The 10,323-nt window shown below is 43.4% G+C and overlaps 2 long non-coding RNA genes across 3 annotated transcripts; one reads left to right on the top strand and one right to left on the bottom strand.

Moving 5' to 3' along the window:
- Window positions 1–6,865: 6,865 nt before the first annotated feature.
- LOC131218269 (uncharacterized) lies at window positions 6,866–7,610 on the bottom strand. Of its 2 annotated transcripts, none has more exons than XR_009157592.1 (3): window positions 7,171–7,186; window positions 7,015–7,090; window positions 6,866–6,923 (listed from the first exon to the last, which is right to left on the bottom strand). It is a non-coding gene; the product is annotated as an uncharacterized LOC131218269 (long non-coding RNA). The 2 variants fall into 2 exon arrangements; XR_009157591.1 differs by adding an exon at window positions 7,404–7,610 and having other exon boundaries at window positions 6,888–6,923; window positions 7,015–7,297.
- Window positions 7,611–7,735: 125 nt separating this feature from the next.
- On the top strand, window positions 7,736–8,915 carry LOC131218268 (uncharacterized). The gene is made up of 3 exons (XR_009157590.1): window positions 7,736–7,816; window positions 8,607–8,796; window positions 8,844–8,915. It is a non-coding gene; the product is annotated as an uncharacterized LOC131218268 (long non-coding RNA).
- The last annotated feature ends 1,408 nt before the right edge of the window (window positions 8,916–10,323 follow it).

Below are 10,323 nucleotides of genomic sequence, written 5' to 3'. Positions count from 1 at the left end.
ATTCTGGATAATCACCGGGGTCTAGTACACTCAACGCCAGCTTGCCGCCCCTATCCAAACGCACAACTAGGTGAGTGAAAGAGACCTCACTATCCGCCTGCCAATATCGGGCCCGGCTCGTAGATAGCGGACCGATTCCTTAAGCTGGTTAAACTCAACCTAGAAATTGCCCCCTCACTCAGGCAAGTAAGGTCACACCCCTTTCCAACTAACCATGACATAGTGGGAGTCGCGGCCTATTGGTATACGGCCCTCGCGCGCTCATGCATCCACTCGGTCTCAATGTTGGAGTCATCCTCTGGTACCATCGGGTTTAGAAATTTTTACCCAAGGACATCTATGATGCCTCAATGCTAGAAACAGTATTTTCGGTATCTAATCCAGCCACCCACGATGTGTTGTGGAGGCCACAGCCGTTATGTCGCTAGGGCATATAGTAATCACAATCACACAAATGCAAAGTGCATGAGTCACGCAGTCCAATCACGCATCAATCCTGCACATATCGTATGCTCATGTGGGATAATTTCACCTATTAGGGAGTCTATAAACCACACGCACTATGGCACATGCAATGGCTAATCACGTCTCAGAACAATCATGCAAATGATGCGTATGGGCATGTATCATGATGTTATGCTGTCACAAACTCATAATCGGCAACGGTAGACGGTATTGGCAATCGGCACCGATAATCAACCTCGGCGCAAGGCGGGGTCCACAGATAGACGAACGATGATGGACCAATTAAAATCAATGGGGCCCAAGCGTTTGGGTTAACCACTGGAGAATGATGATAATGGGCCTAAAGGGCTACTAGAAGGTCACGATATGGACGTTCAACCATCATTGCCCATCAATGTGGTCATTTAACCAACATTGTTCCCATGAAATGACTCTCATAGGGCCAATCGGATAGAGGCCCATGGCCTAGCACAAAGGTCTAATATACATCATCATGGGCCTTAGTTACATCAAATGGGTCGAATCAATCAAATGGACCGATACAAATGGGCCGAATCAAATGGGTAGATCAAATGGACCGAGTCAACTGGGTGATCAAATTGGCCAAATCAAATGGGCATAATACACATCACTATGGGCCTCAACCCATGGGCTCTAAATACGTCATGTTAGGCCTCTCAGATACAATAAGTAGGCCGCACTGCTTGCACTGCACCATTCATCCATCTATAGAGATCATTTTAGAGCATTATCCAAACAATGAATTAGATTAAAAGATCATCTGGACCAAACCACAAATAACAGTGGTGATGATGATTTCCACTGTTAAAATTTAGAGGTCCCACCATGACATTTATTTTCCATCTAAACTATTCATAAGGTCATAAGGACCTGGACCGGCCTGAGAAAATAAATATCATATTGGTTCAAAACTTTAGTGACCCAAAAAGGGTTTCAATGGTAGATGTCCAATCTCCACTGTTGCAACATGGTCCACCTGATAGGCAGCGTGGATATAGAATAAATACATTAATGGTGGGTCCCACCGTCCAGCCATCTGAACGGTGTGGAATACAATACACACATCAGTGGGTCCCACGGAGCTTAGTGATGTCAACACAGTAGCTACATAGCTGCTGTACACCAGCTAGTATAATAGCAGCTGCACGTGCTGGAAGCAGCCCATCTTCAAGGTGGGTCACACGTGCTGGAGGTAGTACGTCTTCAAGGTGGGCCCCATGTAGTTGGAGGTGGACGGCCAGGATAAAGCACATCCATCAATGTGGGCCCCACCGTCCAGCAACTGCTGGATGGTGCTAAAACACATACATCATAGGTACGTCCCATAAGGCAAATAGATGGACGGCTGGATAAACCCATGCATGCATCAGGGCAGGCCACACGTGGCAGCAATACACTCAGAAACGTGGGGTCCACAAGAGTGAACGATCTGGATCATTACACATGCCTCACGGTCAGACCCTCCAGGGCTGTTAACATTAAATCAGCAGCTATGTAGCTGATATGGTGCACCAGCCAATAGGCTTCTCGGTAGGTGGGTCCCACGTGGGGCCACCAGATGAATATAATATATATTATATAATTATATATTATAATTATAATATATTATTTAATATTATATATAATATACTCATCCAGCCTCCAGCCGTCCGTCCATTGCTGGACGCTGGACGTTGGATGCATGGATCAGTATAACATATTATATTATATAATATATTATATATGTTATATACAAACCATTTCAGTGGGCCCACATCAATTTCAATGGTGGGAACTCATCTTCACTGCTTTTTGCCGAGCAGTCCACTTGACTTTGGACCTGCTCGTTTGGGCCAGGCCTTGAATGAGCTGGCAATGAATGGATGGCGAGGGTAAAACACATATTGGTGGGGCCCACTTCATCACAAAGAGGTAGAGAGAGAGAGATGTGAAGGGGAGGGAATCCGCCACTATTGGGACCTCTCAAATACAATGCATACATCAAGTGGGTCCCACAACAAGTGGGCCCTTAAAATAGAAATCAACAGTGGATCACCCACCCATCAGCCTTCTTCTTTAGATCCTTAGACTTGTATGCTCCTTGCCTTCAACTTTGATGGAGGTTGATGGGTATTAGAAGGTTGAGATGAGAGATGAGAAGGTGGGCCACACTTAGATTTTTGGGAGAGAGCTTGGTTGTTGGATATTTCTCATGGGATTTGGAAAGTTGCTAGAGAGAGAGAGAGAGAGAGAGAGAGAGAGAGAGAGAGAGATAAAAATAATGGATGAAGGGATGGATGGAGTGGTGGTTGTAAGGAAAAGAGATGGAGTGGTAAGGTCTTGTTTGAAACTTTTGTAAAAGAGGGATGGGTAGGGGAGAGAGAGTTGACTTGTGGAAAAAAGAAGGAATGGGTGTTGGTACTTGAGGTATGGAGTATACTTGATTGATTGATTGATGAGACATATTGTAGAGATTCCCTCGAAATTTGCAACGCGCGATGTTTCTTCAGAATAAACGCGGGCCCACATCTTCTAGCCCGGATATTGGATCAGTGTGCGAGTCGCGTCGTTGGAACCACGGTGACGGCGCAGTCGATAGGGTACATGTTTCAGGTCGAGCTGACTTTGGTATGCAGGACTTGGCTTAGGATCGCGCGCAAGTGTCGGATACAGGTTGAGGGTTACCAGAATTTGACTGGAAGGACTGCGGAAGCCTACGGAATGGTATGGTCTAGGATATGGGTCTTACAGCTCTCCCCTCCAAATAAAAATTTCATCCTCGAAATTTACACAATCAGTGCAAGCAAACATAACTCATAATAGAAGAGGAAACAAAGCATCATCACATAAAATCGGAAATAGCATATTTGATACAACATATAATCAATCGTCAAAGAGATGGGGATAACGCTCTCGAATCTCAGCCTCGCGCTCCCAAGATGCCTCATCAACAGAATGGTGACCCCACTGAACCTTCACCAAGGGAATGACCTTGGTCCGGAGGACTTTCTTCTTTCGATCAAGGATACGAACTGGCTGCTCAATGTAAGAAGCGTCCTCACGAACCTACAATGGCTGCCAATCAATAACAGGAATGATGTCTGACCCACACTTCCTCAGTATAAAGACATGAAAAATATTGTGGACGCTGGACAACTGAGATGGTAAGGCAAGCCAATAGCCCACGGCACCAACATGCCCAGTGATCTCGAAATGTCCTATGAATCTCGGAGCAAGCTTGCCCTTCGCTCCAAATCGAACTACGTCCTTCATGGGCGAGACCTTGAGATACACATGGTTCCCTACAGTAAACTCCAAGGGATGACACCGGCGATCAGCAAAACTCTTCTGCCGGATCTGAGCTGTGTGCATCCTCTGTCTAATGATATCTATAGCCTTTGACGTCTACTGCATAAGCTCGGGACCTAGGAGACACCGCTCTCCGACCTCGGTCTAACAACTCGGAGATCTACACGGTCTGCCATACAATGCCTTAAAAGGAGTCATACCAATGGTCACCTGATAGCTGTTATTTTATACGAACTCAGTCAATCGCAGATGCTCATCCCAGTTACTCCCGAAGTCAATCTCATAGGCCCGAAGCATATCCTCAAGGATCTAGTTGACCCTCTCGGTCTGGCCATCAGTCTGCGGATGATACGCGGTGCTGAGTTGTGAATCAGTGCCCATCGCTCTCTAAAGCTCCTTCAAAACTGAGATGTGAACTTCGGGTCTCGATCAGAAACGATTGAGACTGGAACGTTAATCTCACAATCTCCTCGATGAATAACCTCGCAAGTCAGTCCAAAGGTCAAGTCGTACGAATCGCAAGAAATTGTGCCGACTTCGTCAGACGATCAACGACGACCCAGATGGCGTCGTGACCGCATTGAGTCCTCGACAAGCCCATCATAAAATCTATAGATATGTGCTCCCACTTCCACGTCGGGACGCTCAATAGCTGCAATGGACTAAGGGGTCTTTGATGATCGGCCTTGACACGCTGGCATGTGTCACACTCAGCCACAAAACTGGCGATCTGACACTTCATCCCCGCCTAAAAATACTGTCTCCTTATATCACAATACATCTTCGTCGAGCCAGGGTGGATAGAAAACCGCGATCGATGTGCCTCGGTCATAAGATCTCTGCATAACTCAGGAATATCCGGGACACATAATTAGCCTCTGACGTGAAGTCCACCATCAGAACCAATCTGCCAATCTGTCTGACTCTCAGATGCTACCTTTGCTCGTTAATCCTATAACGACTCGTCTATTTGCTGAGCCTCGATCACCCTTGCGACAAGAGAGGGTTGAATCGACAAGCTCAATAGTTGAATAATAGAAGACTGTAGATCAAACTCGAAGTCGTACTCTATTATATCCTCGAGAATCCTCCACTCCTGAATCATCATGTGTGCATCAGGCCTCGTGGCTGACGATTGAGGGCATCCACCACCACATTCGCCTTACCTGGGTGGTACTGGAGGTCGAAATCATAGTCCTTCAGAAGCTCCATCCAGCGTCTCTGCCTCATGTTTAACTCGGACTGAGAAAATAGATACTTCAAGCTCTTATGGTTAGAGAAGAGCTCGAACCTGATCCTATAGAGATAATGCCTCCACACCTTAAGTGCAAAGATGACTGCTGCTAGCTCTAAATCATGCGTGGGGTAGTTCAGCTCATGGACCTTGAGCTGACGAGACGCGAAGGCTACAGGCCTGCCGTGTTGCATCAAGACAACACCTAAACCAATACATGAGGCCTCGGTAAATACAACAAATCCATCACTCCCAGAGGGAAGAGTGAGGATAAGAGTGGACGTTAGACGGTCCTTCAGCTCCATGAATGACTGCTCACATGCGTTAGTCCAAACAAAATCTGCGTCGTTCCGAGTCAACCTGGTCAACGGGGCTACAATACGGGAAAGCCCTCAATGAAACGCCGATAATATCCCGCTAAACCAAGGAAACAGCGGATCTCAGACGCAGTCATGGGCTGGCCCCACTGACGTACTGCCTCAACCTTCGAGGGGTCCACTGCGACACCCTCCCTCGTCACCCTGTGATCGAGGAATCTCACCTCCTCCTGCCAAAACTCGCACTTCTCCATCTTCGCATATAGCTGGTGGACATGGAGGGTGTGCAATGCGATCTTCAGATGCTACATATACTCCTCACGGGTCCTCGAATATATCAGGATGTCATCGATGAATACCACTGCAAATCTAAGCTACTGGAAGACTAGTGGTCAAACTATAAAAGACGGATCTGCAATTAGCTGATGGGCCAAATAGATCTCGACTGATGCCAATCTAACACCTTTATAACATCCATGGTCCACCATGACTTGCTGGGGATCAGTTCTATTTAGATTCTCTAAGACCATTTATTGGTGATCAGTTCTATTTAGATTGAAACACACTCCACTGCTCAAAACTCAACAGTCAAAATTTCTAACAACACAAATAACATAAGCACGTACACATCAGATTGATAGAAATATTGCTAATAGTTTTCAGTTTCATGATTGATTTGAAATGGGATTAGTCAGCAATTATTCATGTGATGCCTATAGAATTCAATTTGCTGATATCACTTTGCAAAATAAGTCCATCCAATTCAGGGCATTATTACTTCTTCTTTTCTTTTCTTTTTTTAATCTTTTTTTTTTGGCAACTTCAATTTGTTGAATTCATGAATCCAACTCATCTAGTCCATAGTTACATGTTTCTTGTTTGAATCTTCCAAGCCTAACTACATCCCACCAATTGTGCTTATGTGCATGAATAGGAAACAATCATAATTTCTTATTAGTTAGGACTTAGCAGGTCCAAACCAACAAGAAAATTCTGACGAATACAAGAGCATGGAATTCATTTCAGTTTGCTCAATTTGCTCGTTTGTTGCAAATGGGGTAAGCTAGTTGAGTTTTTTTCTTTCTAAGATTGGTAAGCCAGTTGAGTATGGAAAAACCATGTTTAAGAAAGACTGAAATAACATAAATCGCACACACCATGCTGCATTTGAATGCTTAATTGAATTGAAATCATTCAATTCAATGAAATTGAAATGACCGTCATTGGAATAACCCCTTTCCATCCACAATGAAGATCCAGCCCCAAATAACAATTCAGATTATTTCAAGCCAAACTCAAACTACATGGAATTGCATTTAAGGGCTGGCCATCACAATGTGTTGAAACAGACCATCTCTATTTTAGTCCTTTCCTCTATGTTTAACTGGATTTTCATAACCAACTGCAACTAAGCATCTAAATGCACCCTTAAAATTCAAGAGAAGGATAAGTAAGATCCAAATCAATGGCAAGATTGCATTTTACACCTATAAATAGTTTGAATGTAGATGCTCCTTCTCTAGGTAATCTAGAAGACATCTGCTTTCTTTGACATATATAACCCTGGATCGATGATAATAGGCTTCGTCCTTTGAAATCTACAGGACCAAAAAAAAATTTATTTTCAATTTCAATGCCCAACAAATTCAAAGGAAATAAATAACAACAACAATAATAAGATTTGCATACTCCTTCCATCCGATGTTGCTCATGTGAGTAATGAAATTAAGATCCCGCGGTATAGACGAGAACATAAACAACAGATCTGATTCAAAACAAGATACCCATCAAATCAAAATTCAAAATTCAAGATGACAAAGGAACAAATCAAGCCCCATCTCTAACCATCCTGCGTCACAAGGTTCGCCCTCATGATCATCCTGACATTTCCAACCTCGACAAAGACCGGGTGGTCCATGTCTTTCTGCCTGTGAATATCAACACCCTTGTTGATATGTGTAGCCTTGACATACTATATAAATCAAATTATACATGTCAAGATTAGTATCTTGGCCTGTAGATATGAATGCATGAGAATAGATTTTTAAAAATTTTAATGCAAGAATAGTGGGGCCAACCTGATAAAGTGTTAAGGCCTACACAAAGTTGAGCCCCAACAGTACAGTGCTGGGCCAAACAAGAAAATTTCATTTCTTTCAATCAAGCATCATATAGCAGATCTGAATTTTAAGAAAGGTGCTTTAATGGAAATCTGAGATCTTTGGGTAGGATGCAAAAAGGTTCACTTACCTTGAAGTATTTAAACCACCAAGTGCAACTGTTCCCAAAATTAGAAGAAAGGTTTATTAATCATCCAATTTTAGCCAGGCAATTCTCCTTTTTAGTCATGTACAAAAAGACAAAAGGGATTCACAGAACTTGGGAAAAAAATGAAACATTTGAAGCTTACAAGTCGAGACTCGGAAAGCATGTGCCTTCCACACCAAAACACAATAGTTATCTCGTTGGGTAGCACGAATGGCCCATTGTTGTTATTAGATCTGTTTTACAAGTTCAAACATATATTAGTAAGAAAATAAATAAATAAATAAATAAGAACTCAAGAAGAACATCCAGCAAAGATATTGAATCCCACATATGCAGGCATCGACCAACTTCTGCAAAACAAAACAGGGATCAATAGAAGTCAACATACATACTTAATTTGTGGCTGCTCTTTTAAGTGTCTGATGGTTCAAAATTAAACTTTCCCTTGCAATTGGGGCAGAAATAATCAATGTTCTCCATATCCTGGAACATGAAAACCTCGGTCAGTAAACATCACATATTATAATGAACATGTCATGTCATGCTTTACTTCTTCCTGTCTAACAAATATAAGAATAAGTAAAAGAGGCAATAGAATCTATGGAAGATGAAAGAGAGCCCTGCATGCATGTTGAAAGAATAGGAAACCTAAGCCATATCTGTATGTCTCCATATCTATGTAATTAACAACAATTACAAACAGGGAGCAAACAAATGCCAGAAAGCAGCCACTCCTCCAGCCCCATTCCAACTATACTTGAGAGACCAAAATCGCTCTCTCGAATCTGGAAGGTGAAATCCCTAATTCTAAAAATTCTCAGATTTTTAAAATCCTATAATCCCCAAATCCCCAATTTGTAAAATCAGAAAAACCCAAATTCAGGGTCCACATTCAAATCTGTAAGCCTTAAAATCCCCAAATCCCTAAATGAGGGTCCACATTCGAATTGGAAATCCACAAATTACTAAATCCCCAAATTCATAAATCAACATTGAGATTAAGAGAGAGAGAGAGAGAAATAACTCGCGTTCGTGAATCTAATTCAATAGAGCTTCAGAGAGAGAGAGAAGAGGAGGTCGTGATTGAGAGAGGAATGAAGGTGGTGTGTGGATAGGGAGGGCCTTGTACCACCGCTCGGCCAAACGAGGATGGGGCTATTTTTGTCGGGAGTCGAGATGGAGAGAGATTGAGAGAGATTGGGAGTTGAGATGGAGAGAGATGGGGAGTCGAGATGGAGAGAGAATGAGAGAGAGAGAGAGAGAGAGAGAGAGAGAGAGAGAGAAGTGGGGAGAAGATGGAGAGAAAGGAGCGAGAGGGCTATGTTTGTGGGCACTGGAATGAAAGGTGGGCGCGAGAATGAAATTAGGTTTTTTTTTTTTGTGCACGCGGACGCCCACTTGAGACGAACAGTGATGTGTTAGGCCAACGTGTGGCCCACCATAATATATGTCATTTATATGTGCCATTCATTAAATTAAAATAATTTTTTAAGGCTTTATCCCAAAAAATTTGGTAAATAGAAGGCTCACATGGACCACCCCAGAAATCAACGAAAGGCACCTAATCTCCATTGTTTCCCATGGTGTGGTCCACTTGAGCTTTCAATTTATCTACTTTTTGGGACTAATGCATTAAAATGAATGTCAAAAGGGATGGACGGCTTAGATTAAATACAAAAAAATTGGTGGGCCCCATAGAACTTTTAATGGATGTGCCTTTGTCGTGGTGCTACGGTTATTTAGCTATGGATTAAATCCATAGTAATATAGCTATGGTTTATATCCGTAGCTAAAGCCTCCTATAATCCGTAGCCTTTGCTCATTTTTTTGTAGTGATTTTTCTATGGACTAAATTTGGACTGCATATGTTGCTGTCTAAATTTCAGGCCCATCTGTGGTATGATTTTGGGCATCATTTGGGACTGTTTGTGATGCTCTTTATCTCTGATTTCTTTGATGGTTTTCTAGAGACGTGGACCCCACTTTGATGTGGTATGCGGCCCACATCGAATACCCCTTGATTAAGACCTATGGGATGGGCCAAAGGAGGCTGACTGTCTAGAAATTTCTGGACAGACCAGCAAGGTTGCATGTTGGAAATGATCATTTTTCATCTTGATTTTGGAGTAAGTGGGCTACTCTAGTGGACCCCACTTGCTATCCACATATGGGAGCATCAATCTCATCTATTTTCTAGTGATTTGGACAAGCCTGGGCCCACTCCATGAGGTGTCAAACATGGGGACAACAACATTTTCTGGAACAAAAATTCCTGGATATGCATTGCCGCCCATCTTTGTAAAAATACTTAGCTCGTGTTTAAAATCTTAAAATTTACTCTCATGGTGGCCCACCCTTACTGGGACCTACCTTGCATGATCATAGGCCACTAGGGCCATCGAATTTTTGGGGTAGGTGGCTGGACCAGCCACCTTGCTAGACGTCCTATGGTGTTTGACGGCCAGCCTTTGACGTCCAGCAAGGCTGGCCGTCCCACCATTTGGTGGCCCACCTCAATGTAGTGTTTCATCCACCGTTCATCCATCTTGTGTGGCCCACTTAGATGTGGCCCACCTCTAAGTGGGACGTCCAAGGTGTGGCCCACCTTAAGCTTTGGTGTGGGCTGGCCGTCCAGGCCATTAGACCGTCCAAGCCAATGTGGGATGCCCACTACTTGAGTTGTTGCTGGACCTTTGGTCCAGTAGCAAATTCCACTTATTTATGTGTTGT

The sequence above is a fragment of the Magnolia sinica genome, chromosome 11, assembly GCF_029962835.1.
Source record: "Magnolia sinica isolate HGM2019 chromosome 11, MsV1, whole genome shotgun sequence".
NCBI lineage: Eukaryota > Viridiplantae > Streptophyta > Magnoliopsida > Magnoliales > Magnoliaceae > Magnolia > Magnolia sinica.
Note: the sequence above shows the minus strand (reverse complement) of the source record. Positions and strands in the feature narration are given on the sequence as shown.